This window comes from Bison bison, unplaced genomic scaffold (assembly GCF_000754665.1).
Source record: "Bison bison bison isolate TAMUID 2011002044 unplaced genomic scaffold, Bison_UMD1.0 scf7180017864097, whole genome shotgun sequence".
Lineage (NCBI taxonomy): Eukaryota > Metazoa > Chordata > Mammalia > Artiodactyla > Bovidae > Bison > Bison bison.
Window position 1 is genome coordinate 944,590 of NW_011494669.1, and position 22,936 is coordinate 967,525.

Consider the following 22,936-nt stretch of genomic DNA (forward strand, 5'->3'; position numbering starts at 1 on the left):
TGTAGAGACATTACTTTGCCAACAGAGGTCCGTCTAGTCAAGGCTATGGTTTTTCCAGTGGTCATATATGGATGTGAGAGTTGGACTGTGAAGAAAGCTGAGGGCCAAAGAATTGATGCTTTTTAACTATGGTGTTGGAGAAGACTCTTGAGAATTCCTTGGACTTCAAGGAGATCCAATCAGTCCATCCTAAAGGAGAACAGTCCTGGGTGTTCATTGGAAGCTCTGACGCTAAAGCTGAAATGCGAATACTTTGGCCACCTCATGCGAAGAGTTGACTCATTGGAAAAAACCCTGATGCTGGGAGTGATTGAGGGCAGGAGGAGAAGGGGACCACAGAGGATGAGATGGCTGGATGGCATCACCGGCTCGATGGACATGAGTTTGGGTAAAGTCTGGGAGTTGGTAATAGACAGGGAGGCCTGGTGTGCTGTGATTCATGGGGTTGCAAAGAGTCGGACATGACTGAGTGACTGAACTGAACTGAACTGAAGGATATTGAACCATATTATCTTCAAATACAGACTATTTTACTTTTTCCTCTTGATTTGGATGCCTTTGTCTTTGTTCACTCCATAGAATGACTTTGAGATTCATCTATGTTGCTTCATGTAATAGTAGTTTGCTCATCTTTTTTTACTGAGTAAGATTTCAATGTATGGATACATACTGAAGTTTGTTTACCACACTCACTTGATTATAGTAATGCTATAGTAACTTGATTGTCTGTGTTGAAATCAAGTAATGGCTTTCCAACTCATTCTTCTTTCTTAAATTTTTTAATATTCCAGTTGTTTTGGTTTTCATATAAGTTTTAACATTAGCATGTCAAATTTTACACTGTAATTATACTGAACATACAGAAAAAATTGAGGAAATGGACATCTTAACAATACTGAGGTGTTACCAACATCAAGATGGTGTAAGTTGTCCTTCCTTTTTGTTCTTTTTATCAACTAAAAATCAATATCCATCATAAACAATAAAACCTTTCTTCGAGTTGTAGAAACCAGGACCACATGCAAGGGACCCAGGAAAATTCTAATTCATCTGTGCAGATGGTAATAGGCAGACACACCTCCATCTGGGCTGTGGAACCAGCAGGAGACAGCAAAGCTGCCATAGTCCCTCTCAACTGAGATTGGGGAAACCTGGGTGATAATGACTTGGGCAGATACTCACTGATGGAAAAGATTTTGTACAGATTCAGCCATTCTGAAGGGAGATTTCAACACAACATTTGAGGGGAAAAAGAATGAAGGTTTGGATACTGTGGGGGTTAGAGGAATGTTGCTAGTGTTGCCTCTGTACTAAATTGTACACTCAAAGTTTTCTTAAGAAGTTAGAGCTCATGTTAAGTGTTCTTAGCACAATAAAGTAATATTTCAATTAACAAATAAAACTTCATTTTATTCATGTAAGCAAGACTTGGTGTAATTCATTTTATAACTATGTTGTAACAACCATCAAAATCTTTTTTAAAAAAATTGTTTCTCCCCAGATGTTAAAAAGTTATTTATTTTTAGTTGGAGGATAATTTCTTTACAATGTTGTGTTGGTTTCTGCCATACATCAACATGAATCAGCCATAGGTATACATATGTTCCCTCCCTCCTGAACCTCCTTCCTACCTCCTACCCCATCCCACGCCTCTAGGTTGTCACAGAGCCCTGGTTTGAGTTCCCTGATTCATACAGAAAATTCCCACAGGCTATTATACACACAGTAGTGTATATGTTTCCACACTACTCTCTCCATTCATCCCACCTTCTCCTCCCCTTCTTTACCTCCATAAGTTTGTTCTCTATATCTGTCTCCATTGCTGCCCTGCAAATATGTTCATCAGTACCATTTTTCTAGATTCCATATATATGGGTTAATGTGCAATAATTGTTTTTCTTTTTCTGACTTACTTCACTCTGTATAATAGGCTCTAACTTCATCCACATCCTTAGTGCTGACTCAGATGAATTCCTTTTACGGCTGAGTAATATTCCATCGTATATACATACCACCACTTCTTTATTCATTCATCTGTTGATGGACATCTAGGTGGCTACTATGTCCTAGCTATTGTAAATAGTGCTGCAAGGAACATTGGGTGCATGTGCCTTTTTTCAATTATGGTTTTCTCAGGGTATATGCCCAGTAGTAAGATCACTGGGTCATATAGTAGTTTTATTCCTAATTTTTACAGAGTCTCCATACTGTCTTCCATAGTGGTCATATCAATTTTCATTCCCACTAATAGTGTGGGTCAGGGAATTTGGAAAAGGAAAGACTAAGCAGTGCTCTGAATGTGTAACAGGAGCAGCCTGCTTTGCCACTGGTTCTAGCTCCTAATTTCTAAGTTGGAATGAAATCTGACATTCTCAAATCAATAAGGGGAGAATGGCACACTAATAGAATACCTATGAGAAGACAGAAGGTGTTTGAAAATATATTCAGTATTTATTAGCAATGTATGTGAGGTATTCTGAAAAATTAATGTTACTTTAGCAATTCCAATAACATTCAAGGAATGATTTTGGTGTTGGAGACTTGACCAGGTTGGAGACTTGACCAGATTAGGTCGCTCACAGTCACCAGTCCTGGTATCCTATGGATGTCATCCTCTTTTGCTCTCCCCATCTCAACTGCAACTGTTAACTTCCCTTTGGCCTTCTCTCAGGCTACCTCTACTCAAAATCTGGGGTCTTTGAATTGAGATTCTTACAGTCTTTAGTTTAAACAGCATAAACTAATTTTTAGTCCCTTCAGACAAGTCCTCAGAAGCCTTTGATGATGAGGTTGATTACAATCACATTTGGATAGGAGTGTTTCATGAGAGAGTAGGGAAATCTATAAGCCTGAAACTGAAAAAACTGGCAAATTGTGAACAGTACACAATGCAGCATTTCCCAGGTGGAGGTGGGAGCAGGATTATGTGAGTGCAAGAGTCCCTTATGAAAAGTATCCATTAGGAAAAAGGGAAGAGTTGGTGCAGATATTTGCAGTAGGAATGGAGAACAATCAGGGCACTTAAAAGTTTGAAAATGAGCAGTGGTCACTGATAAAGTCATTTTCATCATGTGGAGTACAATGACTGAACAAAAGAGCTATTCAATAGGCCATATTTGAATCCAGATATATAAAACAATAATGCAAACATTTATCTGTATTCTCAACGTTTGAGTCACGTTTGACCTGGCACTCTGAGAGGATTAAAGGAAGTTCTCAGATCCTGAATCACTGACTGCTTTGTTTTATTCACAATTAAAAAAAAAAAAAAAAAGATCATTCCAGGTAGCAATTTTCCTTCCCTGTTTTGAAAGATGGTGTATCAGTTTCCTAGGTCTGCCTTAACAAACTACCACAAAATGCATGGCTTAAAATAACAGAAAATTATTGGCTTATCTTTCTGGAATTTGGAAATCTGAAATCAAGGTGTTTGAAGGGCCATGCTCCCTCTGAAATCTGTTGGAAAATCCTTCATCACCTCTTCCTTGGTTATGATGGTTTGCCAGAAGTCTCTTTTGCTCCTTGCCTGGCAGCTGAATAGCTTCAGTCTCTGCCTGTATTGTCATATGGCATTCTCTCTGTGTGGCTCTATTCTTCAAAAGGCCATTGTCTTACAAGACTCTGAGTTCTGTCTCAGCTTAATGTAAATTATTTCTTCCATAATAACCCTATTTCCAAATGCAGTGACATCCTAAGGTATTAGTGGTCAGAGCTTGAGCAAGTCTTTTTTGAGAGGCATTGGGGGTGGGGAAACACAATTCAACCCATAACAGATAGTAAAATGTAGCTATGTAAAAACGTCCTCCGTAGTAGGTTAATATATGAAACAATCTTTGGGGAAACAGAATGAGGTACACAATGAGAAGAAATAATGAGAGTAATACAAGTGTAAAAGCTGTATGATAGATGTGGCGATAAGGCACAGGAGAACCGGAAGATACGGTGACAAATGGAATATCTGTGAAGCAAATAGCAAGGCAGTAAATAATATGACTTTACAACGAAACATGTACTGTGTCATGCTAATAAATTTTTCCTTGGTAGGTTCAAAATGTGATGGCTGTGTTTTATCCACATGTTTGGAAATGCATTTTCTTTACTAGGAAAAAAAGCCATTAACCCTGAAGCCAATATGAATATTGTAAGTTATTTTTATCATTAATTAAAAAAATATTTGGCACTATTATTTTCAATCATTCTTTTAAAATTTCTTTTATTATAAAATCTGAAAGCTCTCCTTATATTGTATATGTTATATCAACCCATAATTTTCACTTTAATGGTCATAAAAATGGCCAAGTGAACTCTTGAAGCTAAATATTTTGTTTTTTTCTCCAGAGTGAGATAATTTCCTACTGGGGTTACCCAAGTGAAGAGTATGAAGTTATCACTGCAGATGGCTACATCCTTCAGCTCAACCGGATTCCTCATGGGAAGAATGATGCTAAACATTTAGACAGGATTGGAGTGAGGGGAAAAGTAAAAGTCATTAAGTCCAAGTCAAACACATTCCAGTCATTCTAATCATAGAATGTGAGATTAAGTTACTCGTAAAAAATGAACCTTGAATTTCTGAGATTAAGTTGACGGTCTGTTGACACTTAATTTACATTGATCTCTAAGATGTGAAAATGAAGCACGTATGTGTGTGCTAAGTCACTTCTGTCATGTCCAGATCTTTGTGATCCTATGGACTGCAGCCCTCCAGGCTCCTCTGTCCAGGGATTCTCCAGGGAAGAGTACTGGGTGGGTTGCCATGCCCTCCTCCAGGGGATCTTCCTGACCCAGAGGTGAACCTGAGCCTCTTACGTCCTTGCATCGGCAGGTGGGTTCTTTACCACTAGTGCCACCTGGAGAAGCACACACTGGCCAATGAATTTCTTTTGGTGTATTGGGTGGAAATTCAGAGTCCCTGAATAGAAGCCCCAGGACTTTCAACCACATTTTCTCTGGGATTCTGCACTTGCCCAGGTGTATATTAGCATTGCTCTTCCTGGTATAACAGCAGAGATCTGGTTCAGTCTCACTTTCTGCCTAAGTTCTCAGAATGTGGCTGCTCAGTCACTTCAGTCATGTCTGACTCTTTGCAACCCCATGGACTGTAGGTCACCCAGAATTCTGTCCACAGAATTCTCCAGGCAAGAATACTGGAATGGGTTGCCATGCCCTCTCCAGGGTTATCTTCCTGACCCAGGGATTGACCCCACATGTCCTGTGTCTCCTGCATGGCAGGCAGATTATTTACTGTTGAGCCACCAGGGAATCTCAAGTGCTCAGAATAAGCAGATGCTATTCTAAGTTCAGAAGGGTAACTTTTTTCTTTAATAATCTGCACATGGATTTTTAAGACCCAAAACATTCCTGTTTCTGGATATTTCTTTCAACTTTTCATGAAGTGTAAATTCTTCACATAGAAAGAATGTTAACTTGTAAATCCTAGAAATTAAAAACTTTCACTAATGAAATTTAATTTAAGGAGGTCTGGCAAAAAGAGGACATAGGACCCCATAGATGTGGCTATTCTTTTGCACTGAGAATTAGAGAATAGCATTTCTATTATTAGTATAAAATAACCTTAATAAATTGTTAACTCATTTCTTTGCCATACAAACCAAACAATCCTAACAATAGCTGGTGCTTTGAAAACCTGTGTTGTACTTTCCAATAGACTTTCTTGTTTAAAACATTTTCTTTGCTTCTTTTCAGTCCAAAAACCAGTTGTGTACTTACAGCATGGTCTGTTTGTAACTGGCAGTATCTGAATTTCCAATCTTTCCAACAGTAGCCCGGGCTTCCTTCTGGCAGATGCTGGGTATGATGTGCAGATAGGGAACAGCAGGGGAAGTAGGTGGTCCCAGAAACACTTATACCTGAAAACAGATTCCAGAGAATTCTGGGCTTTCAGGTAAGGAAGGAAAAAATCTGTATTGTTGTATTTTGACTTTAAAATGTGCTTTTTAAATTATCATATTTAAATAAATTTCTAAAACTGAAATGAAGGTATTTCATTTAAAATAGGAAACTCAAAAATATTTTTAAGGATTTATATAGAACACTGCCCTAGACTTTTTATATTGTTATTAATGAGCTAAGAATTAAGATGAAAATATGTCAAAGAGACATTATTTCCTCTTCTTCCCTCAAATTGAAAGTGAAAGAAAATGAAAATGTTAGTCACTCAGTCATGTCTGACTCTTTGCAACTCCATGGTTACAGCCCACCACGCTCCTCTGTCCTTGGAATTCTGTAGGCAAGAATACTGAAGTGGCTAGCCATTCCCTTCTCCAGAGGATCTTCCCAACCCAAGGATCAAACCCGGGTCTCCTGCACTGCAAGCAGATTCTTTGCCATCTGATCCACCAGGGAAGCCCACCAAATATTAGTCATGTTACCAACCTTCCACTACATTTTATTTTGTGTGTCAATACTGCTGTTTTTAGGGAGGAAAAGTGGAGAAGGGAGGAGGAGAAGACAAGCGTAAAAAATGTACATGGTTACTTACTTTTTGCAACGGAAAAGTAGAATAATGTAAAGCATCTGCTGTCACCAATTGCCAAAAAAAAAATTGATTTTCTACTTTCGCTTCTATACCCCTAGCAGCAGTTTTTGTCTGCGATTTTTAAATAGTATATTGTTCATATTTCTCTTATGGGAAAACCATAAAATGCAATATCTTAGATCTTAAGATCTAGAGCCAGAGCACTTTGAAATTTAGTCCGTCACTTATTGGCTATGCTCACAGGCACATTTTCTGCTTCTTCAGCTCTAGAATGTGTGTAGTCATATATTTACCTCAAAGAAATTTTGTGAACTAGGAATGAAGTGGTGATTAGAAGCAGGTAGCATATTGCTTGCTTGTTTGTTTAGTCACTAAGTCACGTCGGATTCTTTGCAACCCCATGGACTATAGTCCACCAGGCTCCTCTGTCTGTAGGATTTCCTAGGCAAGAATACTGCAGTGAGTTACAATTTCTTTCTCCAGGGGATCTTCTGGACCCAAGGATTGAACTACCGTCTCCTGCATTGGCAGGCAGATTCTTTTCCACTGAGCCACCTGGGAAGCTCTAGGTAATATATTGTTGTTGCTCAGTCACTAAGTCATGTCTGACTCTCTTTGACACCATGAACTGCAGCAGACCAGAATTCCCTGTCCTCCACTAAAACATGGTCCATTGGAGGAGGGAATGGCAAACGACTCCAGTATTCTTGCCTGGAAAATCCCATTTACAGAGGAGCCTGGCAGGCTACCATCCATGGGTCACAAAGGGTTGGACATGACTGAGTGACTAACACACACATTCTTGCCACAAGAACCCCATGAACTGTATTAAAAAGTCACATATTAGCAGGTAACAAATGTGAAAGTGAAAGTGTTAATCACTTAATCACTCTTTGTGACCCCATGAACTCCTCTGTCCATGCACTGCAGTCAGATTCTTTACCATCTGAGCCACCATGGAAGCCCTGGTAACAAATAAGATGTGTGGAATTGGTGCTAGGTCTTATGACCCTTCTTAAGTCCATTAAACAGAGGATAAGTTTCTTATTTACTAATAGCACAGAGAATTCTGTTCAATATACTATAATAGCTAAATAGGAAAAGAATTAGAAAAAGAATAGATACATGTATATGTATAACTGAATCATTTTGCTATATACCTGAAACTAACATAGTATTGTTAATAAACTACATTACAATATAAAATTAAAATTTTATTAGAAAACACAATTTTTTTAAGTTTTACAGAATTAAAACAGGTTTCATACATTTTTGTTTCATGAAGTTATGATGAAATGATAAAATATGATCTTCTAGCCACCATTGGTTTTGTTGTCAAGAAAACAGGACAAAAATGAATTTACTATGTAGGCTATTCCCTGGGAACAACTATAGATATGGTAAGAAATATAAAAACTGATTATGGTATAATTTTTGTTTTAAAGATTTAACAAAGAAAACATTTTTTAAAAAAGAATTTTGGAAATCATACATATTAGCTATAATTATTTAGAACATACAGACAATCTGAAAAGGAACACATTTAAATGCCAATGATTTATTATGGAATATACTTTTATAGTCTTTCTAGAATAAACCAAATGGTTTATTCTAGATCTTTCTAATCATACCACATGTATTAAAGAAGATGTATATGCAGAGAGTCCCCTGAGACTCTCTGTAGCTAGAATTTCTAAGACTGAGGACTTGGCATGTGTGTGTTTTTTTAAATTTTTCCTTATAGTGTTTTTCAATAGAAAGTTGATGTGTTGATACTCTTTAGGAGAAATCTGGAGTTTGGTTGGTATGACTTCTCTGAGCAGTGACATTCTGCTCCCCAGTGAGCTTGGTTTGAACTTCGCCTGGATCCCTCTAGGGTAGTATGAGGCATATCAATTTTCATACTGAAAATCCTATAAAGACTAAATGCTTCCAAACTTTTCAGCTGATATATAAAAACTAATTAATTCATCGTTTCAATGTACAGTGTACCTACTGTTTGAAATATACTTTGTTGCCTGGCATTTGCAATGTATATTGTACGCTAAAGAAATCTCAAGCTTGTGATCTAAGAAGGCAGTTTTCTTCCTCATCACTATTGGTATTATGCTGCAGGGGATGTGGAGGGTGAGCAGTCCTGCGCATAATACGATGTTTGGTGGTATCTCTGGTCTCTAGCCACCAGTTTCTAGCAGTGTATGCAAAACCCCCTTTGCATACTCTAGTAGTATATGCAAACCCCCTTTGCATACTCGGAGTTGCAACAAAAAAAAAAGTGTTCAGATTTTGCCAAATGTCCCTTGAGGGTTGCAAATCACCGCTATTGGAGAACTGCTACAAAAGGGATGATATTTCCAGCAGGCTTAAGGTCAGTCAGATGAACAGGAAGGAGGCTAGCAGAGAGGAGAGTTAAACAGCCAATTAAGCATGAAAGGCCCCTCTCCTAGGGTTCATGATACTTTAGAGACACCTCAAAATGTTTCATTTCTTTTAAAATTAGAATAAAGAAATATAATTCATTTCAGATTATATTCATCTTTATATCAGTCACAAAATAGTTTTACATAGATTTATGTGTGCATGTGTATGTGCAGGTATGTGTGTGTCTGTGTGTGTAGGAAGGGACCTGTGAAAGCAAAGGCATCTGGGGCGTTGAAAGGCATCATGTGACCATAGAAGAAAACATTTCCTTTGAACACAGTTATTAGGGAAGATTTTATGAGGACAAAAAAAAGAATGGTAAACTGTACTTTGAATGTTGATGGTCTTTTGAAAGACAGATGGCTCAGCCTCATTTTTGGAAAAGAGGCCAAAACAGTAGAGGATGTATCTAGGCCCTCAGTACGTTTAATCAGATTCAAGGATATCAGTAGAGACAGAAGCAGATGGAACAGCCTTTTGATAGGAGGGATGGGCTATATTTTCTGAATGTTTTAATAATGAAATAAAACACCAAGGGTCACTGAAGGTTAGTGATGGAATCAGCAAGCACTCATAGTGATTGCAAAAAAGTCAAATAGAATTGAATTTCAAGAAATTAATCTGGTGTTGATGTGCAGGGTAAATTGTAGAGAAAATCTCAAGAGACCAGTTTGATGAAAAGATAACAGCTCTATTATGTAATCTTAGGTAAACTAGTCAAATAACAATGGAAATTTGAAGCAAGATGGAATTCAAGTAAACTAGTCTATTGTTTATTTTAGTTTTTGGAGCATTTGCAACAAATCCACAACTGGCTGAAAAGATTAAAATCCATTTTGCCCTGGCTCCAGTCAATACTAATAGGTGTATAACAAGTATAGTTCGTGGTTTTGCTTACATCGAACCAACATTATTCAAGGTTTGTGGTTGGTTATATCACACGCTTATAGTTTTCAAAATGTGGGAATGTGAACAAAACATTAAAAAATGAAACTGACATAGCCTCCTGCTGGATCAAAATGCTCTGTTTCCCTTGCTGACTTGACTGCAATGCAGCTCTCCCCTAGACTTGATGCTGCATTGTGCACGGTGCTCAGCCTTGCGTTACCCAGTTTATTAAGTATATTTTTCTTTTTTTACTTTTATGCATTGCCTATCTTTTGAAATCATTATTAATAGTTTCTTCTTATACAAATTCCACAATCTGTATTTCTCCCTCAAGTTTACTATCTTGGTGTCCTTTTAAATTTGTACACAGAGATTTTAATTTTTTTTCTCCTTTCAACTTCCTTTCTGTTTTCCATCATCTTGTCCCTGCCTACACTAAGGTCTCTATATTGTACTTGCAGTCATTATTTTAATGATATATTTAGAGTAGAAATATTGTGTTGTTGTTGTTCAATCACTCAGTCATGTGCAACTCTTTGCAACCCCATGGACTGCAGCACGCCAGACTTCCCTGTCTGTCCCACCTCCTGGAGCTTACTTAAACTCATGTCTATTGGGAGTCGGTGATGCCATCCAACCATCTAGTCCTCTGTCGTCACCTTGTCCTGCCTTCAGTCTTTTCCAGCATCAGGGTAGCAAGTTTTTTAAAGGTATGCTAAGTCACTTCAGTCGTGTCCGACTCTGTGCGACCCCATAGACGGCAGCCCACTAGGCTCCCCCATCCCTGGGATTCTCCGGGCAAGAACACTGGAGTGGGTTGCCATTTCCTTCTCCAATCCATGAAAATGAAAAGTGAAAGTGAAGTTGCTCAGTCGTGCCTGACTCCTAGCGACCCCATGGACTGCAGCCTACCAGGCTCCTCCGTCCATGGGATTTTCCAGGCAAGAGTACTGGAGTGGGTTGCCATTGCCTTCTCCTTTTAAAGGTATAATGAGAGATAAATGGAATGATTGGAAATCCTATTGTTCATGGTAATAACAATAGTCCTGTGGTCAATTACATTTGTTGTTGTTTAGTCACTAAATTGTGTCTGCCTCTTTTGTGACCCCATGGATGTAGCCCGCTAGGTTCCTCCTTGCAAGGGATTTCCCAGGCAAAAATACTGGAGTGGGTTGCCATTTCCTTCTCCAGGGAATCTTCCCTACCCAGGGATCAAACCCACGTCTCTTGCGTCTCTACATTGGCAGGTGGATTCTTTTACCTGAGCCACCAGCGGAAGCCCTGGTTGATGTTTACCTTGATGAAAAATACCAGTGTTCCAGAGTATCTACTCCATCTTGAACCACTAATAAAATGTCATGGTTCTAGTTCCTCTGCATCCTTGCCATCAGTTGATATTTTCAGGTTAAAATTTTAGCCATTGTAATTGTTGCACTTCCTTGTGGCTTTAATTTGCCTTGATCTATTGACTAATGATTGGGCATCTTTTCATATATATATTTACAGCCTTCCATCTCCACTCCTCATAGCTTATAATTTTAACTATCTTATCACTTTTATTTCCAGCTAGTTTTATGCATTTATGTACTGTTAAAAATATAGGCAATGTTGCCATGAATTTGTTTTGCTCCCTTTTGTATAAAAAGTGTTAATTATCAAACTGGGTTTAGGCAAAACATTAAATAGAATCAACTACATTCTTAATCTTATTCCTAACATCCAATTAATATTATTATGTAGAGTAGGTAGACATTTAATTTTATGAAGATTTTTATGGTAGTTCTGAAAGACAGTAATTGTTAGTTCTCCATATTTATTCTTCTTTTTCAAAATCTATTCTCCAATGATATCTTCTTGCACTAAACTTTAAAGTTAGCTGCCAATTTCTCTTAAGCAAACAAAACAAAACTTTGTTGAGGTCTTGAATGTTCCAATTTATAAAAACAGTATCTCTCTTCATTTATTAAACATTTCTTTGAGTTCAAAAATTAAATTATGAGTGTTACACATATATAGAACGAAAGTTGATTTTTATATATTGGTATATACCTTACACCTTTGTAAACATATATTAGATCTAATTGCTTTTCTGTAGAATTATGATTTTCTATTTAGAAGATTACATTTTCTAAAAATAAAGGCACTTTTACTTTATTTTTTTAGTTTCAATACTTTTTTTAACTTAAGTTTGTATGTGTGCTTTATTGCACTGACTAAAACCTTCATGGCAACGTTGAATATAAATAGAAAGGGCGGACGTCGTTTTCTGTGCTCACAGGGAAAGCATTCAGCCTTTCACTGTTCCATGATATTAGGTGTGGGTTTTTCATAGACCCACTTTATTAGCTTAAGGATGTTAACTTCTGATCCTAGATTGTTGAGAATGTCTCTCAGGAATGTTTTGGGGGCATTGTTTGATGCTTTTGCTGCACCTATTGAGAGGATTTCGTGATTTTTTTTTTTTCTAATGAAAGATGTTCTAAGTGTTAAACGAATTTTTATTCCAGGGATAAATCTCACTTTTTCTTGATATTAGACTTTTTATATTGCTGGCCTCAATTTGCAAAAATTTTGTTGAACATTGCTGCAGTTATATTCATAAGACCTATTAGCTATAGTTTCTTTTCTTGTAAATCTCTTTTTCTAATTTTGGTATAATGCTTGGCCTCATAAAATGAATTGGGAAATAGTCTTTTTACTTCAGTTTTCTGGAGGGGACTATGTAAACTTGATATTCAATCTTTAAATATATTTAGTCTACTTCATTTTAAAAAGCCATCTGGGCCTGGAATTTCAGTTTCTTTAATGGACATATGTCTCTTCAGGTTATCTATTTTTGCGTGAATGAACAGTGATAATCTCTCTTCAAACAATATGCTGATTTTATAAGTTATTGAATTTGTTGCCATAAAATTATACATAATATTTTCTGACTGCTTCTTTAATATCTATAGAATCTGTAGTGATGTCCCATTTCTTGTTCCAGATATTGATAATTTCTTGCCTCTCTATTTTTGTCCTGATCAGTCTGACTAGAGACTTACTAATTTTATTAATCTTCTCGAAACACTAGCATTTAGTTCTATTGGTATTTTTTGTTCTGTGTGTTTTTTTTTTTTAATAGTTCATTGATTTTCAGTGCTCATGTATGGGTGTGAGAGTTGGACTATAAAGAAAGCTGAGCACCAAAGAATTGATGCTTTTGAACTGTGGTGTTGAAGAAGATTCTTGAGAGTGCCTTGGACTGCAAGGAGATCCAACCAGTCCATCCTAAAGGAGACCAGTCCTGGATGTTCATTGGAAGGACTGATGCTGAGGCCGAAACTCCAGTACTTTGGCCACCTCATGCGAAGAGTTGACTCATCGGAAAAGATTCTGATGCTGGGAGGGATTGGGGGCAGGAGGAGAAGGGGACGACAGAGGATGAGATGGTTGGATGGCATCACCGACTTGATGGACGTGAGTTTGAGTAAACTCCGGGAGTTGGTGATGGACAGGGAGGCCTGGCGTGCTGCAACTCATGGGGTCACAAAGAGTCGGACACAACTGAGTGACTGCACTGAACTGAACTGATTTTCAGTTGAACTTCATCATTTCCTTTTTCTAAATTTGGAATTAGTAGTTTCTTTCATTTCATGGGTTTCTTAGATAATTGCTTCTTGAAATTTCCTCTTTTCAAATTTAAGCATTTATGTTTATATATTTTTGTCTAAGTAGTGCCTTAAGGATATCAAACACTTTTGAATATGTTTCTGATTTATATTTTCCTCAAGTTAAAATATTTGGGGTTGTTTTTTGACATCTTAATGTACTCTTTGCTACCTAAAAGTATATTATACAACTTCCAAATATATGGACATTTTCCAGGTGGATTTCTGTTATTGATTTATAATCTATTTTGTCCAGAGAATATAGCTTGCATGATCTGAATACTTTTAAATTCATTGACTTGTTTTACAGTGCTAAGAATGATCTATCTTGATAAATGTTTCATATGCATTGAGAAGAATGTGCATTGAATGTGCTTCTACTTCCATTGAGTAGAGTGTCCTTTAAATGTCAGTTAGATCATGTTGGTCAAGTGTTTTTCTCTGTAAATTATTGAAAGAAGAGTTCTGAATTCTCCTACTATAATTATAGATTTGCCTGTTTCTCCTATCAGTTTTTGCTTCATGCAATTTGAAACTTTCTTAATTACATAAATACATAGGATTTTTATGTTCTTTTGATGAAGGGATCTTGTCATTAAATAATTCATTTTATCTTGTTGACATTCTTTGTTCTAAAATCGACTGTCTAATGTTAATATAGCCATTCTAAGTTCCTATTTGATCAATATTATTATGGTTACTTTATTATTAATCTATTTGATTAATATTATTCATAATATATTAATATTATTATATTTTCCATCCTTTTTCTCTACCTATTTGTCTTTACATGTAAAGTGGATTTTTATTAGGAAGCACAGAGTTGGACCTTGCATTTTAATCCTAAATAACAGTCCCTTTTAATCATGGAGTTTAGACCACTTACATTTAATATGATAATTAGTATAGTTAGGTTTAAATCTTGTATTTGTGTTTGTCCAATCTTTTTTGTTCCCTTTCTTTAGCCTTATTTTGGATTAATTTTGTATATTTTTTGGATTCATTTTGTCTCCACCATTGGCTTTTTAAATTTATCATTTTATTTTGTTTTGTTCTCTCATGTTTTTTTCAGGGTTTATAGTATATTTCTTCAAGTTAGCACAGTCTATGCTAATAAAGTAATATTTATTACTTATCACATAGTATAATAACTACACATTCAGCTTTCATTTGCCCCTCTCCCAGCATTTCTGCTATTTTTGTCACACTTTTTATGTTGGTATATACTATCTAAACAAAAATACATTGTTATTAGTCTTTGAATAGTAATTTATGCTTAACTTATTTTTTCATTAAAAATACAAGTTGTGTTTTATATTTTCCTGTATATGTGCTATGTCTTGTACTCTTCATGTCGCTGTACAGATCCAGATTTTCATCTGGCATCATTTTTTTCTTTGGATTATTGGACTTTTTTTACACTTCTTATATTGTTGATGATTAATTATATCAGCTACTTTATTTATGAATATCTTTATTTTACTGTGTTTCCAAAATACATTTTCACTGGGGATGGAATTTTAGGTTTATAGTGTTTTATTTTTCCTTGGTACTTTAAAAATATTGTTCCATGTTTTGGCTTTCATTGTTTCCAGCAAGAAGTCCTTTATTTTTACAATTTTTGCTTTGCATGTAATGTCTGTTTTTCTGCCCACTTTAGGGATTTTTTTTTTCTTTCAAAGATTTAGGAAGTTTTTAAAATTATGTGCTTTGGTGTATTTTTTTATGATTCTTATGTATGGAATTAATTATGATTTTTGGATTTGTGGGTATATAGTTTTAAAAGTTGGAGAAGGAAATGGAAACCCACTCCAGTGCTCTTGCCTGGAGAATCCCAGGGACGGGGCAGCCTAGTGGGCTGTCGTCTCTGGGGTCACACAGAGTCAGACACGACTGAAGTGATTTAGCAGTTTTAAAAGTGAAATTTAAAAGTATATTTCTATTTAACATGCTCACTTTTTCCTCCATTGTCTTAGACATATGGAATATAGTTAAAATAACTTAATATTTTTGTTTCCTAATTATATCATCTGCATTCTTTATGTTGATTCATTCCTCTCCTTATATGGACCTATTCCTTCTTTGTTATTTATAATTTTTAATTAATTGTCAGTCTTTGTGACATTTTTCTTGTTGGATGATCCTGTATTCCTGGAAACAGTATGAACTATTCTTTTAGAATGAAGTTAATTTAACCTGGTTACAGATCATTTTGAGTCTTGTTCTTTGCTTTGTTAGTAGAAGCCAGAAAAGCCTTTAGTTTAGGTCTAATTTTTCCTTCCTCTGAGTCAGTTACCTTCAGGTTATTATTAGATTTTCAAATCTGATTAGTGGGTACAGGCACAATATCAGACCTTCTAACCTCATGGATTGTAATTGCTAACTCTTCAAGTGGATCATTCCCTGGCCTTGAGTAAGTTTGCTCAAATACAGGTCGTTTTATTCTAACTAAATGAATCCATATGAAACTTTTGTAAGTCTCTCTGATCACTCTTTTTATCTCTTTCTCTCCCATTTTTAACATGTGTTCTTTAGAGACATTGAGCTTCTCCAAAATCTCAACGTTATCCCAATATTTGGGTAGTTTATACAGGTTTGCCTAGGTTTCTATACCGCAGCCTGAGAACTCTCTTCAGGCAGCAGATGAGCAACTGTGGGGCTCAATTTGATTTACCTCTTACTTTTTTCAGGGATCACTGTACTGCCTGATATTCAGTGTTATAAATCTCTTGTTTAATAGATTTTTGTTTCCACTGTGACTATTATCTGATTCCAGGACATAATCATACTCTCAAAAATGAACACCCTATTGCCTCCCTGCTCTGGCACCTGGTGACAAATAATTTACATTCTTTCTCCATGGATTTGCCTTCTCTAGATAGATATTTCACATAAACAGAATCATACAATACCTGGTCTTTTGTATCTGGCTTCTTTAGTTTGGCATAAATTCCTCATGTTCACTCAAAGTTCATCTTTGTTGTAGAATGTTTCAGTACTTTGCTCCTTTATATGGCAGAGTAATATTCCATTGTATGGATATACCACACTTTGTATATTCATTTATCCATCCATTAGTACACATTGGTAATTTTTCTAGTTTACATATATGTATTATGAGTAATGTTGATATGCACATTTGTTTATAAGTTTTAATGTGGACATAATGTTTTCATTTCTGTTAAGTATATACTTGGGAATAGAATGTGGGTCATATGATAACTATGTTTAATATTTTTAAGACATTTCTAAGGTTTTTCCAAAGTAGCTACACCATTTTTTCCCATTCACAGAGTGTTTGGAAAAGACTCTGATGCTGAGAAAGACTGAGGGCAGGAGAAGGTGGTGACAGAGGATGAGATGATTGGATGAGATGATTGATTCAATGAGCATGAGTTTAAGTAAACTCCAGGAGACAGTGAAGGTCAGGGAAGCTTGGTGTGCTGCAGTTCATCACAGAGAGTCAGACTCGACTTAGCAACTCAACAACAATAACAGAGTATGGGCATCCTACCTCCTGGTCAGCATTTGTTATTGTTTGTCTTTTACTCTTAGCCATCCAAGTAAATCATTGCATTTTTGTTTTGCATTTCCTTAGTGAATAATGATATTAAGCATTCTTTCTTTGTTGGAGTAATATCTATTCAGTTCTTTGCCTATTTGTTTGCTGCTGCTGCTGCTGCTAAGTCACTTCAGTTGTGTCCAACCCTGTGCAACCCCATAGACAGTAGCCCAACAGGCTCCCCTGTCCATGGGATTCTCCAGGCAAGAACACTGGAGTGGGTTGCCATTTCCTTCTCCAATGCATAGAAGTGAAAAGTGAAAGTGAAATCGCTCAGTCGTGTCCGACTCTTCGCAGCCCCATGGACTGCAGCCTACCAGGCTCCTCCGTCCATGGGATTTTCCAGACCTATTTATTTACTGGGTTCTTTATTTTCTGTTGTGTTCTAAGTTCATTATACATTCGGAATACAAATCTCTAATTAGGTATATAGCTTGTAAATATTTTCTCTTATTCTATGCCAGGTCTTTTCACTATCTTAATGATGTTCTTGGAAGCATGAAAGTTTCAATTTTGGTGAAGTCCATTTTATCTTTTTCCTGTACTTTGTGACCTTGGTGTTATAACTAATAAATCACTGCCTAAACCAAGATAAGATTTCCTCCAGCTCTTTCTTCTAAAAGTTTTAAAGTTTACGTCTTATATTAGTCCTATGATACATTTCTGCTTTATTGACTATGTCAAAGTCTTTGACTGTGTGGATCACAATAAACTGTGGAAAATTCTGAAAGAGATGGGAATACCAGACCACCTGACCTGCCTCTTGAGAAATCTGAATGCAGGTCAGGAAGCAACAGTTAGAACTGGACATGGAACAACAGACTGGTTCCAAATAGGAAAAGGAGTACGTCAAGGCTGTATATTGTCACCCTGATTATTTAACTTATATATAAAGTAAATCATGTGAAATGCTGGGCTGGATGAAGCACAAACTGGAATCAAGATTTTGGGGAGAAATATCAATAACCTCAGATATGCAGATGACACTACCCTTATGGCAGAAAGTAAAGAAGAACTAAAGAGCCTCTTGGTGAAAGTGAAAGAGGAGAGTGAAAAAGTTTGCTTAAAACTCAACATTCAGAAAACTAAGATCATGGCATCTGGTCCCATGACTTCATGGCAAATGGATGGGGAAACAGTGGAAACAGTGGCTGACTTTATTTTAGGGGGCTCCAAAATCAGTGCAGATGGTGACTGCAGCCGTGAAATTAAAAGACACTTACTCCTTTGCCAACAAAGGTCCGTCTAGTCAGGGCTATGGTTTTTCCAGTGGTCATGTATGGATGTGAGAGTTGGACTGTGAAGAAAGCTGAGCACCAAAGAATTGATGCTTTTGAACTGTGGTGTTGGATAAGACTCTTGAGAGTCCCTTGGACTGCAAGGAGATCCAACCAGTCCATACTAAAGGAGATCATTAGAAGGGCTGATGCTGAGGCTGAAACTCCAGTACTTTGGCCACCTGATGCGAAGAGTTGACTCATTTGAGAAGACCCTATTTCTGGGAAAGATTGAAGGCAGGAGGAGAAGGGAATGACAGAGGATAAGATGGTTGGATGGCATCACTGACTCAATGGACATGAGTTTGAGCAAGTTCTGGGAGTTGGTGATGGACAGCGAGGCCTGGTCTGCTGTGGTCCTTGGGGTCATGAAGAGTTGGACATGACTGAGTGACTGAACTGAACTGAATGATGACACATTTTAAATTAATTTTTTTATATGACATGAGGAAAGAGGCCAATTATACTTTTTGATATAGACATCCATTGTCACAGCTCCATTGGTTTTTCCAAAGACTATTCTTTCCATATTTAGTTACTTTGAATTTTATTCATAATCAATTGACCATAGATGTATAAATTTACATCTGAACACTTGATGCTGTATCATTTACCTATATATTTCTATCTTTATGCTGAAACCACTCTGTCTTGATTTCTTTATCTTTGTAATAAGTTTGAAATCAAAACTATTGAGTCCTCCAAATTTTTACTTCTTTTTCAAGAATGATTTTATTACATTAGGTACCTTATTTTCCATATGAATTTTAGGACCAGCTTACAAATTTCTTCAAAAATATCAGATGGGTTTTCTATAAGGTTTGAATTGAATTTGTAGTGGGATTATGAGTTTTATTTCAATCACTTTTTCTAATCTCTGTATTTTCATTAGAAAGTTTAATCCAGTTTTATGGTGTTGTTCAGTCGCTAAATTGTGTCCAGCACTTTGTGACCCCATGGACTGCAGCATGCCAGGTTTCCCCGTTGTTCAATATCTTCCAGAATTTGCTCAAATTCATGTCCACTGAGTCAGTGATGCTATCTAAACAGCTTATCCTCTGTTGCCTTGTTCTCATTTGCCTTCGATCTTTTCCAGCATCAGGGTTTTCCCAATGAGTCAACTCTTCACATCAAGTGGCAAAAGTAATGGAGTTCAGCTTCACCAACAGTCCTTCCAGTGAATATTCAGGACTGAATTCCTTTAGAATTGACTGGTTTGATCTCCTTGCAGTCCAAGGGACTCTCAGGAGTCTTCTCCAGCATCACAATTTGAAAGCATCAATTCTTCAGCACTCAGCCTTCTTTATGGTTCAACTCTCACATCTGTACATGACTACTGGAAAACCAATAGCTTTGACTATATGGACCTTTGTCAGCAAAGTGATGTCTCTGATTTTTAATATACTGTCTAGGTTTGTCAGAGCTTTCTTTCCAAGGAGCAAGTGTCTTTTAATTTCATGGCTACAGTTACCATCCACAGAGATTTTGGAGCCCAAGGGAAAAAAAAAATTGTCACTGATTCTACTTTTCCCCCATCTATTTGCCATGAAGTGATGGGACTGAATGCCATAATTTTAGTTTTTTGAGTGTTGAGTTTTAAGGTAGCTTTTTGACTCTTCTCCCTCACCTTCATCAAGAGGCTGTTTGGTTCCTCTTCCTTTTCTGCCCTTTGAGTGGTATCATCTGTATTTCTGGGTTTCTTGATATTTCTCCAGGGAATCTTGATTCCAATTATGATTCATCCAGCCCAGCATGTCACATGTGCACTCTGCATAGAAGTTAAATAAGCAGGGTGACAATTCACAACTCTGATGTGCTCTTTGCCCAATTTTGAACCTGTCCTTTGTTCCATGTCTAGTTCTAACTGTTGCTTCTTGACCTACATTTCTCAGGAAGCAGGTAAGGTGGTCTGGTACCCACATCTCTTTAAGAATTTTCCACAGTTCATTGTGATCCACACAGTTAAAGGCTTTAATGTAGCCAATGGAGCAAAAGAAGATTTTTTCCTGGAACTCCCTTGCTTTCTCATGATCCAATGAATGTTCCCAGCCCATGTTACAAATATTTCAAAAAAATCTAGTTATTTGTGTTGTTTAAAACCCCCATATTTGTAGTAATTTTCATTTGCTTTACATATAACCCAAGTGTACTCTAGATGAAACCCTTGTCTGTGGATTGATTTCACTCATTCTTTAGCTTTACCTCTTTCATAGAAAATGCATACAAAACATCTTCTCTTAACAACCACAGGTTGTATCTCAGTTCTGTAGGTTTTTCCTTCTAACATCTATTTTGTACGATGCTCCTTTAAAGTTTATGTTTGCCATATTCGTAATTTCAAAAAAAATTCAAATTAATTAGTGTGGGTATGATTTACCTACAATGTAATACACACATTCTAAATATATTTTCCAAGAAGCCTGATAAGTGTGTAATTCTATATAACCACAAAATACAGCTGTATCATATTTTCATCATCCTGGATAATTTCCATTTGTCCCTTTGAGGTTTGCCATCCTCTCACTCCTTAAAGTAACCTGAAATATAGTAATTATGCTTTCTGACACTAAGGATTTATTTAACATTTTTAGAAATTCAGGTAAATGAAATCATACATTAAGTATGATTTTGTGCTTTACTTTTTGATGAACTTTTTTTCACTTTTATCCACAAATTTTCTATCTTCCTCTCTTTCAATCTCTATGTCTGAGACAGAATTAAATTATCATCTAAAAATAAATTTCTATCTAATATCCTTTGTTTTTAATGCATTAATTTAGCTAACTATACTTCTACTATCCTCTTTTTGAAAGATTTTGGAGAAAATATGTTTTTCTATCATTAAATTTTTAAATTTTTTCAGTGTCTACTTGATATTTTATTATCACATCTTTAGAATATCATTACTTTTTCTAGCTTATTTTTTCTCCTGTGCTACTGTATCTCTTGAAATTTATTTTCTTTTTTAAAAAATTCAGTTTGTAAATCCCATCTTGCTATTTTTTCTTACAATGGACATATCTTAATGTGAACAAAATGTATCTGCTTACCTTTGTATGCCTTTTAAGTGCAGATATTTCCTTTTTATGTCGCACATACCAAAAAAATCTTAAATTTTTATTTTCATTGTTTCTATGAAGGTAAATTCTATTGTCTTTTTCTGAAGGGAAGTCAGGTCCATTACTTGCCAAAGTGTTTATTCTAGTTGAATTAATTGAAAAATTTCTAACATATTCTATTTTATTAGGCAACTCTTTTTATGTAATTTGTAGACTATCATAGTGAACTAACTCATTCTACCATTCAGACATACATTGCAATTCTGTATCCTTTATTTCTCCTATCTTTCTTGATTTATATTAGACACAAAATTTTTTTCTAACAAAAGTAATCTTTCAAATATGTCATTTTCAGATCTGTTTGGTGAAAAAGAAATTTTGCCCAATACATATATTAATAAAATCATCGGTCAAAAAGTGTGTCACTGTGAGGTGCCTGGTACAATCTGTAATAATTTACTTACACTGGCATATGGATATGAGCCCCAAAATTTAAATGAGGTAGGTGTCATTCATGATTTAAAGTAAAAAAACTTTTGATGATGTCTTTGTGGTGATGTATCATTACCTTACTGGGCAAAATTTAAGACCCAGGGACAATTGCCTTACCCAATATATGTATATCCTAACCTGTTTACTACAGGTAAATTATTATAAACCAGGATGTATTTTGCAAATAATTTCTAAAGTCCAGTATTTCTGAGATGAAGTAATCAGTATGACTAGGTAGAAAAGTCAAATATAAGCCTTGACATTATATGTGAATATATATCTGAATATCATATGTGAAGGAATTTTAATTTATTTTCCTCTGTTTCATTTTAAAAACTCTATTGTAATGTATCTGGGCACTGGTTATTCAGTCTCATACTCTTTCTATGGAAAAATCTAATCAAACATTATCATATAAGACAAAGAGACAGATTCCTCTGGTGTTAGATAAAATTATATGCTTTCTTCTAAACTTATTGAAGAGGAATCTGAGTCATAGAAGTAACACAATTTTACTATTTTGAAAGATTCTTGGCAAGAAACTAATTATTGACAAATGCATATGTTGTTTTTCTTTCTTTCAGAGTCGCCTTGATGTCTACTTGACACAGAATCCAGCAGGAATTTCATTTCAAAATCCATTTCACATTATTCAAGAACAACTTTTCAAATTTTATCACTCAGTATTTGTGATACTGAGTGATATTAGAATACTGATACTGAATAGATATTAGAAATATCTATTTAATATCTATTAAATCTATTATCTAATATCTAAATCTAATATCTATTAAAAATATAAGGATTGAAAAGCATGATTCTGTAATGTGGTGGAGTAAGAAAAAATATTTTGGTGATTGGAATTAGTTACTGTAGTGATAGTGAAAGTCCTTCAATTGTGTCCAACTCTTTGCGACCCTATGGACTGTAGTCTGCCAGTCTCCTCTGTCCATAGGATCCTCTAAGCAAGAATACTGGAGTGGGTAGCTATCTCCTTTTCCAGAATTACTGTAGAACTTAAATTTCAATTAAGTGACATTTATTTAGGGTTTAGGAAATAAGATTCCATAAATAGGAAAGAGGACATC